The sequence below is a fragment of the Poecilia reticulata genome, chromosome 16 (genome assembly GCF_904066995.2).
Source record: "Poecilia reticulata chromosome 16, P_reticulata-male-v2, whole genome shotgun sequence".
Lineage (NCBI taxonomy): Eukaryota > Metazoa > Chordata > Actinopteri > Cyprinodontiformes > Poeciliidae > Poecilia > Poecilia reticulata.
In genome coordinates this window covers 3591290-3603171 of record NC_088845.1, presented here as the reverse complement: position 1 = coordinate 3603171, position 11882 = coordinate 3591290, and positions in this window count along the sequence as shown.

The window sequence follows — 11882 nt, the reverse complement described above, 5'->3', positions numbered from 1 at the left end:
GCCATTGTTGTTTTTTTACATAGTGATACATTCTTTTCCTAGTAAGCATGCAGTTTTTATTCAATAAATTTATTGATTCTTATAGTTTAAACTATAAGATATACATATTTATTTAAGGAATTGTCACAATGGTTGGCAGTTTTTCTTACATTTTGACGTTATTGTGTCTCTTGAATAGGCATGCTTCCAGAAAGCATAGGTTCAGCTAGATGGGGGCCAAAGCCTAAAGTTATAGCCGGATGTCAGGTGCTTTATTATGTCGTTGTCACTTACAGTTGGAAATTCAAAAGCTTATTTCTTCAGATGGGTTGAAGGGGGGAATGAAATTATGGTATAGCTCACATTCATTGAGCCAAATGTGGAGTGGGGGGTATATGTTTACAGGGGACATTTTCCACTCAACCTACTCGACGTACAAAACTTAACATGTTGTAGCTTTGCACTGTCACTTAAGGAATTCAAAAACATTAGAAATGTTGCAACAATTTGTACAAAATAAAATGCTTTTTGCTGTGGAGGCGTTCTTCTGGTCCTAATTGTGCTGCACTTCAGTAGGTAGAGCTACAAAATTAATCAAACAAAAAAAGAAAAAAAGCAACAAACACCAAGAAAACACAGGTAGAATATTTAAATAATTTATTCAAGTAGGAGTCGCATTACTCCAACATACTTTTACTCAAGTAAGGATAAAACAATGTTTGTGCAGAAACAAGAAATCTTGTTGTAATTTAAACTGTAGGTATGTCTTTATCTCATGCATCTTATGCTTTTTCTTTCAGTGAAGTTACTCTGCCGTGGGTAGAGTATTCAGAAATAGTACAGCGTGTAGTAAAACTACCACTAAAAGTACTTTTTCTTTTTTTTAAATTACTCGAGTAACTGTAACTGAGTAAGTGTAACTAGTTACTACCTACAATTATTCCTCTTGTGGTTGTCTATCTTGCAGTGTTTATTGAGAATAACGTTTTATCTGCTGATCTACTGAACCCTGAGCAGCTATAATTCATATCTAAAATTTTCTATCAAATTTAGATGTCATATTAAAATATGACCTTTTAATATCCATTAAAATTTCATAATTTTAACTTTAAATTAAAAGTTATTCCTCAGTCTAAAGAAATCAAGATGAGCATATTTTGTATTTCCAAGGCAAAAATGTTGTTAAACTCATAAATATTTCAGAAGCTGAATTGTACATTCTGTTTTACAGCATTTAAAGCAGCTTTTGCCCAGTAGCATTTTGCACTCTGGGGTCTCTGAGAGGGTCCTTTTTGGTGTAAACACAACAAATAGAAGAAAAGAGGAAGCTGAAAGTAAGAGCTGCACATGTAAACTTTATTTTAACTGGCTGTTCCATGAAGATCGAATTAAGTCACATTTCTTCAAATAACTTCTGAATTAGAATAGGCTAAAGGTGTCTGCTGATTACACTCGGGCCATTCCATGGATAGACCTAAAACGAGGCAACTGGATTATTTAATTGCATTATCGCGTCTTTAGAAGTTGAAGTGGGACACCGGAAGAGACCAGATTAAGTCACTGTGCTAAAAGGGAAACTAATCACCTCCTGGAAAGACACTGACCCTCACATGTCAGTTTATTATGAACATGTTAGGCTTTACTGACATGTAAAGCCTAACATGTCTTGAAGATCAAAAACAAGTAGAATAGTTTTAATTCAAAGCAGAAAATCAAAACATTTAAGCAAAATGTGTGATCTGAACTTCAAAACATTTCTTCATTAGTCTGCTTTGCTTTTTGTCCCATTTTGTTTAACTAACAAGAAAATACAAATTTATTCTTCTGGTCCTCTTTCTTTATTACACAACTTCTCTCTCCTCCATTTTCTGCTGAACTATTGTTATGTTCCTTGGTTCCCTGCCGCTGGTACACTGCAGTTGTCAATGTTGTTGTGACAAAGTATTTTTCCCACCACATATTTCTTCTGCTTTTACTTTGTTTTAAAATAATAAAACATTTGAATATCTATTCAGAACAAAAATGTATTAAAATGGAGCTGGAACTGTGTAAAAGTAAATAAATAAAAAAAAGTTTCCTGAAAAACAATTGACATTCTGGACTGGAAACCTTCCAATTCTGCAAAGAAGAGAGGACCAAAATGCTATTAGGCTGTGGGGGAAATCAGAATATTTTTCCTTTAGTTGTTGTGCTGGCAAGATGCAATACACGTATCAGCCTCTGCTTGGAGCACTGCAATAACATCAATCAGACATTTTCTGCAAGTGCAGCATGGTTATGCTTTAGTCATGTCTACATTAATGGCCAGTCCTACTTCAAATTCTTCATAGCAAATCATGCTGGTGCAGTAGTGCTATCACTAACCTCTGCTGAGGACACGGACAAACTCTCACCACAATCATAAACCAGTATTTTCCTGCTAGAGATTATTTATTTCCTCAAAACACTCCACAGCCTTTTAAATCCTTAGTTGTGTGCAGTGATGTATTGTTATATTGCCCTAAAAACCTCACCAGGATCCTGCAGAAACCATCCAGTTGCTGATGATTTATAACATGAAAGCAGAATGTTTATTTAGAGTGGAGATAGTGTTGTAAGAAATATGTTTATAATCCAAAAGTTGCCACAATCTGGTATAACAGTTTTAGCCACTCTGAAGATTCAAAACCTGTTCAGATTTTTTTTTTCACTTTTCATATATTTTATTGGAATTTTATGTAATAGGCCAGCAGAAAATTATGCATAATTCCAAAGTGGAAGGAATTTCATTTTTAAAATAAAAAAACTGAAAAGTGTGGTCTGCATTTGTCTTCAATACAATTTGCAATAATTCTAAAATTCATAGTATGTTTGCATTCAGGTGTTTCTTCTCAGAGGACATTTGTAGAGTTGTTAGAGGCGGGGTACACTCTCGACAGGTCACCTGTCTGTCGCAGGGCAACACAGAGACACACAGGACAAACAACCATGCACACACACACTCACACCTAGGGAGAATTTGGAGAGGCCAATTAACCTGACAGTCATATTTTTGGACTGTGGGAGGAAGCCGGAGTACCCGGAGAGAACCCACGCATTGCACAGGGAGAACATGCAAACTCCATGCAGAAAGACCCGGGCTGGGAATTGAACCCAGAACCTTTTTGCTGCAAGGCATCTGCGCCATTGTGCAACCCATAATCAAAAGTACAAATGTAAAAAGATGATTGCAAATGCTTGTCAGTCTTCTTAATCAGTTACTTAATTTCACTTTAGTATCAATAAAGTATTTTTGAATTTGAATTTAATTTTGATTTGAACCCTCAAAATTACTAATGCAATTATTATTATTTACAATAGTAATTTATATAGGAAAAAATGTTTAGTTTCATCCTTTTGCATTTTTTCCTCAAGAAAAAGATCCAGCTTTGACAAGTTATTCTACATAAAACTGATTTACCAACATTATTTAGTGGTTAATAGAGCAGCAGAAATCATGTTTAAGTTCATTTTAGAACATTTTGGTTGTCCTGTCTTTTTTATTTGCAGATACACCATCAGTACTAAAATAGACAAATATTTAGCACACCAGAATAACTTGATAAAATTAGTTTGATGTGAGCTTGTGATTTTTTTTTAATTTATTTAAAGAAAATCCTTATCTACGTTTGGTTTCTGACCCAAATGTGCCACTTACATATTGTTTCTATTAAAAAAAGAAAACATAATGCCTTCTGTCCTAACATCCTGATCAGAAGATAAAAAGTACTTATTAATTTCTTAGTAATTTCTATCGTTTTTTCAAGTTCATAATTTATATTGGCGCCATGTTTGTTTCTTCACGAGCGTGAAGCGCATGCGCCGTACTGAATACAAATATGGCGCAGTTTCTACGTGTGCGTTTTAATTAAGATCCGGGGTGTAATTAGTGTGTTGGAATCAGAAGTTCATAATTTGAAAACCAGATGTTATGTGAAAAGATGGCTGCCAAGTATTTGGCAAATACACCGCAGTGAAGTTGGTTTCAAGTTGGATATTCGAGCTCCGCAGAGTAAGCGTATCCGTTTTAATTTTAAGACATTGTTGTAAAATTGCATCTTTATTCTGCTGTAACGATGACTTCATTCTTGCAGTTAAAATTTCTTGTATCCTGACCGTAATGCTCCCTTATACAACTCACAGAACAGATGATTGAAATAAAGGCACTTTTTGAAAATATTTTCTGTGATTTTATTATAGAAATTGATGGCAGGAGGAATCAATTAAAATCAAATCTGGTTTGAAAAAAAAATCTTGTAAGTTATATCATCCAGCCTTATTCAGTATATTAAATTATACGACTAACTGCATATTACTTAATATTCACATTTCTTTGCTGGTATAACCTAAATGTGTTGCATTTTAACATCTAACTTGAATTCCTGATCTACATGCAAATACTTGATATAATGTAAACACCGAGAAATGGGGGGGAAAAAAAAGTTTGTGAAATGCAGAGATTCAATTTTATTGTAGGTACAAACAGGATGGCAAAATGAACAGTGAATATATGATATACTTCCTAGCAGCTAATCAGACATCAGACTTGTTTTGCCTTTACTGGTGATGAAAACTCTTCACTGGAGGAGAGGAAGACCGGCTCAACCCCTTCCAGCATCACTGCAGTGTCAGGGTAGCCAATAAAGTCTGCAGGTAGATTTTTGCATATCTGGTGCTCCGGTTTGAAGATCATAGTTTAGCCAAGTACTGTAAATAAAAAGTTTGTCCACGTTGTGATGATCTGGCAGACGTGGACTGATGGACGCCGTCAGCTGGTCCAGGTGCTTGGATCCAATAGAAAGGTAATCAGCACAGCGATCATGACTCAGGAACGCATCACGAGGTGTTACGATGCAAGCCTGAAAAATTAAAAAGAAAAAAAATACTAAGTGTCCATATTTAGCTGCACAACGTAATCAAAGCGAATAAATTCTCAGCTCTTTTTGAGAGCTTTGCTTGAAAATAAATTGACAATATCTCAGGAAATTAAATGTGTAAGTGAAATAGTTCTGGTATCAAAGAAACTGCAAAAAAAATGTTTCAGAGTTGTAACAACACTGAAGTTACTGAGTAAGAGTGAACTAAAATGCTACTTAGAAAAATGCATGTTAAAATCTGAATACTCTTTTGAAAGTGCATTTGAAATTAATTTAAACTACTAGCAGGCAAAGCACAGTGTTCACCTAATATCTGCACCAACAGTAATACAAAAATAATGCATTGGTCTATAAAAGTCAAAGCAAACCTAAATTTACCATTTTAAAAACAATGCAGTCATAACCTCATTTTCTAAAGCAGGATCTCAGAGGGGAAAAAAAGAGAAATTACGTTGTGTAACGAGGACAAATTATAGCAGCCAAATGGAAAAATTCACTCTAACGTGGATTATAATTATGAAACAGCAAAGGTAGATGTCATGTTTTTGGGATTCGGAAAATACGTGATTTCTACCATTTGTTCTGTGGGTTTTTCATGTGGGTCGGTGCCACTTAAACGGCTTTAAAGCGAAGGTTTTGGACCTTAATCTGACTAACTAGTTCGGGCTGAAGCGTTGCTGCCCTCGGTTGTTCTTGAAGCGATACCGAGCATGGTAATTTGACTGCATGTTAAATGTATTTTATATAATTGTCACATAAAAAAGCTAAGGAGTTGCCTAAAAATAATTTCATACTCCGAATGACACAAACACATCAACACACGTATTGACTTACCTTGTGCCGAATCGCTGCCTCTGTTCTCAGCCTGTTCCCGTAACAGTAAATTTCCTCCTGCATTATTTTCCTCCAACAAATTATTATTATACTAGTCTCTATAGATGGGACACAAACATTTTGTTTTCCATTTTTTAACAATTTTTTTTAATCAAAATTGAGTTTTTCTTCAATAGCTTCCAGGTCTTGTGACCCATGGACCCAGAACCAGTGTGAAATTGTTCTAGTATCCTTTATAGATAAGGCACAGTCATTTGTTTACCATTTTAATGCTTTTTTATTTTCTTTTAGCAATTTTCTTTGTCAGAATTTATTATATTTTTGCAATAGCTTCCAAGACGTGTCCTATTGATTCAAAATCACTTTGAAATTGTTTTACAAATCATTAGAGGCACCCTCAGTTTTACCCCATTTTAGATCTTTTTCCATTTTTTACGCAATTTAAATTTACAAATTAAAAAATGACTGTTTAATAGCTTAAATTTCATGTGACCCACTGACGAGGAATAAAAAGTGTGCCCCACCTTTCCAGTCTAGTAGAATAATTTCACATTGATTTTGTGTTGAGACCCAATTACCTTATGGGTCTTAAGACCCATAAGCTGTTGAAGAAAAATCAATCAATCAATCAATCTACCCTTGTCCGCAGTCGGGTTGCAGGGTCAGCAGAGGCCCAGACTTCCCTCTCCCAGCCACTTCTTCCAGCTCCTCCAGGGGGATCCCAAGGCGTTCCCAGGCCAGCCAAGAAGCATAGTTTCTCCAGCGTCTCTGGCGAGCCTGGGCCCGAGGGCTGAGCCCGAAGGCTTTGGTGAATCCTATGCAAAGAGTCCCCTGAGACAATCTAGCATCTAACACCAGGATGCAAGATGGTAGCATGATAAGAATACATGGAACGCCACAACCAAGTACCCAGAATAGTGTCAAGAAACATCTGAAGGGAATATAACCTTGAACACACCTCGTTAAAATGGGAAATGCCACACAAGGTGGTAGATAACAAACAAGCTAAGATCCTGTGGACCTTCCATAAACAGGAAGACAAAATGGGAAAAGCAAACCAACTGAACATGGTGATCATTGATCAGCAGAGCAAAGCAGTTATGATGTAGCTATCCTGAATGAACAGAAGGTATAAAAAAATAACTAGAGAAATCTATAAGGCTAAAAAAACCCATCATCCTCCTAGAACTATTTTGGGCTGTCTAGTCCACAATACAAAATTTTGCTTTAGATGGGGTCTGGTGTCCACACATTTGGCCATTTTCTATGACTTGGAGGTGGTGGAAGATTATAAGACATTACAGGTTGGACTCAAGATGTTCAGTGTTTACAAAAGTTAGCAACTGTATAGATTTACCATGGTGCTAAACATGGTTTTCTAAGAAAAAAGATGTCCACATATCATGTAAAAAGATAATTGTTTTTGGAATCATTAGGTCCCAATCAGCCCAAATATCAAAGACGAATTAGTAATGCATGCCATGCAAGAGTTTGGGTCTTGGGTGGTTACAAAGAATGTGAAAGGTGAAGGCAATAGTAGTGCCTGTGGTCACTGAAACCCTCAGAGTAATGACCCCTAAACTAGAAGAGTGGCTCAAACAAATACCTGGGAAAAAATGTGTCCACATAAGTGGATGACTTATTTTGAGCTGTCTAGTCCACAATACAAAAATTTTGCTCTAGATGGGGTCTGGTGTCCACACATTTGGCCATTTTTTATGACTTAGAGGTCTGAGATACATCAGATTTCTTGAAACAGAGAAGCACACCTTTGCTTTGAGAACTGCTAATATACTGTGAAGACCACTCACGCACCAAGGCCTGTGGTAGAGGACCCAAGCTTTTTGTAAATTTAATTTTCCTTTTAAGATCAATAAAGTATTTTTTGAATTTGAAAGAAGGGATAACTAGTCATGGAGTAATACAGAATTACAAATATAAAAATAAAAAGCATTTATTTAAAAAATTTTAAAGTGCCAAAAATATCATGTGTGTTACTGTTTGCACAAAACTTTAAAGATTGATATTTTGTCGTTATCTCAATCTGCATACATGCAGATTGTCTAGGTAGTCTAAATTGTCTATTGGCAGGTCCATCAGCCAACCTGCCATTAGACAATAGTTTTTGGTTTTATGATATAAAGCGTTTTGAACTCCCCTGCTGCTGGAATGCGCTATACAAATAAACATGATTAATTGATTGAACAGAGGAAGTGACAACCATCTAACTGTTGCCTCTTAATGAAAATGTATGATAAACTATTTAATTTTGAAATTTTGAATGAAATGTAAGTTACAAAATATTACTCAAATAAATTTTTCTTGCTCCTGAAAAAAAATCTGACCTTGTGAATTCTCCTTTTGTGTTATCCCTCCTCCTCTATCAATGTGGTACAATCCGTCAAGTCCAGGTGCAAGCCATTAGTATAAATTAGGCCCGAGCAGCTAAGCGCTGGGTAGGCTTATTGAAATTGTGCTGTTTATTATGATTCTTTTGCCAAATGAATTGGCTTTTTGGGGGCTTTATCATATTGAAAATCTCACCAAACTTTGCAGACGCATACAGCCCATGTCAAATTTACGTATTTTAAGGTCTTTCCAAAAATCGCAAAAGAAACGGCTTAACGACGCCACCTCGGAACATTCAAAAGACCCTTTCCTAGTCACTTACTTTCTTGTACAGACTTAAAATTTGGTACACTTGTACAGCTCCCCAAGACGCTCAGAATTTACAATTAATGTGATAGTGCAAGTATGAAGGAAGTCAGACATTTTGGACCAAAGTTCCGATTTTGACCCCATTTTGGCCATTTACAGCCATCGCATCTTATCAAACTCCTAGAGATTTTGATCAATCGGGTTCAAACTTGGTCAGATCATTCATAAGACAGTGGCTCTCACACACACTAGCTGACTGTCACCAGTCGTTCACCTGGGAGACCAGGGTTCGAATCCAGACTCAGGCAAAAATGAAAGATACAACAGTGACATGTCTGTTTGTGTATATAATTTTTATTTTTCAGCTTATATAGAGGTTGTGAGAGTCAAGTGGCAGTGGGTCTGACACTCAATAGCTGTCTGTGTAGCTCAATGGTTATGTCACCAGTCGTTCACCTGGGAGACCAGGGTTCGAATCCAGACTCAGGCAAAAATGAAAGATACAACAGTGACATGTCTGTTTGTGTATATAATTTTTATTTTTCAGCTTATATAGAGGTTGTGAGAGTCAAGTGGCAGTGGGTCTGACACTCAATAGCTGTCTGTGTAGCTAGCAGCTAGCAGAGCTGGGGACGTCCCAGGATGGGAACCCAGCCTCTAGCGAGCCTTGGTCTGAGGGCCAGCCCTCGTCCCCAGCCTCCAGCGAGCCTGGGTCAAGTACAAACTACCAACCATGCAATCACTCACCCCTAAGAGCAATTTAGAAGGACCAGTTAACCGGAAAAACATGTTTTTGAACTGGGAGGAAACCAGAGTACACTGAGAAATTACGTTCATTTATGGGACAGACATACAAACTCCATGCAGACAGACGTCAGACAAGGATCTGGACCCTGAACTTTCTGGCTGCAAGGCAAAAGTATTAACTGCTACTCCATCATGCATCATAATAAAAAGCAATATTCTAATGGCATCCATGTACTTCCAACAATTACCTGGTTTGTAGTTTTAATATTAACACCATGTCAGATTTCTTACATCCCAGCCGGTGATCTGCACATTTTCTTAATCCCAACCAGACGCCACAGATGTTCGCATATTTAAAACATTTGGAATTATTTCTACTAAACTGAGCTGGATAAATGTCAAAGCTTTCCAAAATTACTGATTTCGTTTTAAGGGTTGAAGTACAAACAGGTGCAGCCTCGAAACATCAGAAGGTGTGAATGTCAGTATTAATGAGAGAGGGTAGAACTTACCGCGCCGCAGGGATTCCTCCATTTTCATAATCCAATCCAAAGCTCAGCTCCTATCCCAAAAATTTAAAGAATTTAATTCCTTTATTTCATCTCTCACCTCCTAAAACGGAGAACTTAAAATTACATATTGTGGGAAGGTCAATGTGAAATGTAATGAGATGACTGCAGATATAAATGATTAAAAGTAAACAGAAAGGGAAAAGGACTTGTAGTGAATCAAGGAAATATTTGCTCACTTGAATTAGAGATGATGAATAGTTATTGCCTTTTCTAAACCTAAAAGTAAGTCAAGAGTATAATATATATATTCAAAAATAGTTTTCTAGAAGCAAAAAACCAATTATGCTCAGTTTTGTGTTAATCTCTCACAAATATCACATTAAAATATCTTAACGATTGTTTTTATTACATGACAGTATGTGGAAAACATACATTTGCAAGAGACTGTTATTTTTTGCATGTCTTCAAAGCAAAATGACACAATCTACCCTAAAAATGAGAACATGTGGGAAGAATGCGTATCGATGAGGTCTGCAGACATCTTAATCACTTGATTAGAAAATAGATTTTAGCACTAAATTGTTTATCTGAATGACAGTTCCGTTTTGTGCTAATTATCTAATTATGTGAGAAGTATGAGAATATTAACCTGAGTTCCAAAAAATTTAATACATAATCTTTAATTTTACAAAAGTCAAGAAAAAGTGAAAATGTGCGTTCTCTAAACCTCCTTTTCTTTTTTTCTAACTTTACTTCCAAAAGCCTTTGTTCACTCATCAACATCTTGACCTGCCCTACAGTTTAGTGGAAAAATGCTGATATCGCACTGAATATTACACTGTTTCTGGATCCTAGAAAGGGAGCTAAGTCCACTTTTTCAGAAGTACAAGTTACACATGCTAAACATCTAGAATGTTAACCATGTGAGGCAGATTTAATTGGGGGCACGATGACACGGTGATCTAAAACACATTTGCTTAAACAGAAAGGTCGTAAGTTCAGGTTCAGAAGAGCCAAGCAGCGCTGTGTCGCTGAACAAAGTCCAAACTCCGACTCTGCCTGCCCTCCTCCAAATGTCACATAGTGTAAATGCCAATTAAGCCCCTGTGAAGTGGGAGTAAAAACAGAATGTCCTCTAATTTAAATAAATGGAATCACCACTGTGGCTCAGTGGGGTGCAGAGAAAATCAATGTACTTTATAGCCAAATGTCTCAAATCACTGGTGGCGCTAAATGGAGCGTTAATTTTTCTATGAAAGTATTTCAGCTCTTTGTAAAATCGCTCTTAGTATAATTTTATTTCAGAAACTAAATTATTTGGTGAAAAGCAGATAAAAGTATGTTCTGCATGCATTGTTTCGGCTGTAGAATGGTTTCTCAGCTCCATACAGTGTTTGAATATGCTGAAGGAGATTATGATGTGGGCAAAAATAAGAAGTAAGATGATTTTTATCAACCTTATTAAGAAGCGTAACGGTTTACTGCACTGTGACAGTGCAGCGTTATCACCACTTTCCTCCTCTCTCTTATAAGGCGATCATATCTCTGCAACAGACCCGAAGCTGGAAAATTTGCCTTTAGCTCTTAATACACTGACTGAATCTATGGTAAAATGCTCTATAGACATGAAATGAAAGCTATTTCCTTTGTGCTGATGGATGCAAATTATACCCAAGGCTTTCTAAGTGATGCATTTCAGCAGGATGGTTGTTTTCTGACTGCATTTATAAGCACTGTAAAGGATGATGGCACTACTTTATTAGAAGAAGGAGTCAGGTGTTTAAAAAAATGTTAAACACTTTGTTTTCTTTTTTAAGTTCATAAAATGTGACTGATTCCCTTTAGACATCCAACTTAAAGCTGAATCAAAATGGTAAATTACCTCAAGCTAGACATTTTAAAATAAAACTGGACACCAAACCAAGCACACAGTGATGCATTCATAGATGTTTAATGATGTGTTTGCCTTGCAGAAGAGCAATTTTGCTCTTTCTGATATTTTTTGAGTTCCATATGGGTTAACCCATCTGAATCCCTGCTATGCAGTAAAGCCTGTGCCAAATTATGAGCTCTCTCAGCTAAAAGCGTCTGATCCGTTTCACACCTCCCGCTCGTGCATCGTGCCAGGGAACTTGCAAGAAAAGGAGAATGTGAACAGACGAATAGCTAGCGACCTCAGAATTGGCCAATCTCAGATGGGTATGTTAATTCAGCAATGGTCCCAAAGCCTTAAAAATGGTTTTGCAGACGTTTCCAG